This window comes from Perkinsus marinus, assembly GCF_000006405.1.
Source record: "Perkinsus marinus ATCC 50983 genomic scaffold scf_1104296944056, whole genome shotgun sequence".
NCBI lineage: Eukaryota > Perkinsozoa > Perkinsida > Perkinsidae > Perkinsus > Perkinsus marinus.
The window spans coordinates 1-1,043 of NW_003211583.1; the positions used below are offsets into that span (position 1 = coordinate 1).

Genomic DNA, 1,043 nt, shown 5'->3' on the forward strand with positions numbered 1-1,043 from the left:
TATCTTGTGCGCCACTTTAGCTTAGTGGCAGAGCGTCTGCTTTGTAAGCAGAAGGTCGTCAGTTCGATCCTGGCAAGTGGCTTATAACACCATAAATATCTGGTCTGGTACGAGAAGCAGGAGCAGGTTTGCTCACTCCGCAAAGGATACAGAAAGATTATCGATTTATGTACTTATTCTTCGCGCCACTTTAGCTTAGTGGCAGAGCGTCTGCTTTGTAAGCAGAAGGTCGTCAGTTCAATCCTGGCAAGTGGCTTTCAGCAGCATTAGGCTCTAGTCGGGTATGAGGAGCAGGAGCAGGTTTGCTCAGTCCGCAAAGGATACAGGAAGATTATTGATTTATGCAGTTATCTTGTGCGCTACTTTAGCTTAGTGGCAGAGCGTCTGCTTTGTAAGCAGAAGGTCGTCAGTTCGATCCTGGCAAGTGGCTTATAACACCATAAATATCTGGTCTGGTACGAGAAGCAGGAGCAGGTTTGCTCACTCCGCAAAGGATACAGGAAGATTATTAATTTATGTACTCACTCTATGTGCCACTTTAGCTTAGTGGCAGAGCGTCTGCTTTGTAAGCAGAAGGTCGTCAGCTCGATCCTGGCAAGTGGCTTATAACACCATAAATATCTGGTCTGGTACGAGAAGCAGGAGCAGGTTTGCTCACTCCGCAAAGGTTAGTTTAACAGCCTCAACTACGGTAAGTCTCCTATCCAGGGTTGATCGGGAAGAGCACAGCGATAATCCAGTAAGAGAACACAAACCTGTGGCCCCAAAAAACTCCGAACCCGAAACCTGTACGTCGGTCGGAATTCGAATAAGTTTTGCGATTCACAGGATTTGTGGTTCTTACTGGTTACGCCAGATCACGAGAGACTGCCCAAAGCATGAATGCTTCCCGTAGAACGTATGTGCTTGGGCAATCCACGAGATCCAACCCGGGAGAGGAGGGTGGGCCGAAAGTTGACGATGCGTCACTAACTGCGAGAGTCAAGTTTCGTCATTTTGTACACATTGAAACACGGTATATGATCCGTTATCGTTGTCGCATT

The 1,043-nt window shown here is 47.3% G+C and overlaps 4 non-coding genes across 4 annotated transcripts; all 4 read left to right on the top strand.

The window, feature by feature from the left end:
* The first annotated feature begins 10 nt into the window (after nucleotides 1-10).
* Nucleotides 11-82, top strand: Pmar_PMAR025611. The gene has a single exon. It is a non-coding gene; the product is annotated as a tRNA-Thr (tRNA).
* Nucleotides 83-184: 102 nt separating this feature from the next.
* Pmar_PMAR025612 lies at nucleotides 185-256 on the top strand. The gene has a single exon. It is a non-coding gene; the product is annotated as a tRNA-Thr (tRNA).
* Nucleotides 257-358: 102 nt separating this feature from the next.
* On the top strand, nucleotides 359-430 carry Pmar_PMAR025613. Its single transcript has one exon. It is a non-coding gene; the product is annotated as a tRNA-Thr (tRNA).
* A 102-nt stretch (nucleotides 431-532) lies between these two features.
* Nucleotides 533-604, top strand: Pmar_PMAR025614. Its single transcript has one exon. It is a non-coding gene; the product is annotated as a tRNA-Thr (tRNA).
* Nucleotides 605-1,043: the final 439 nt, after the last annotated feature.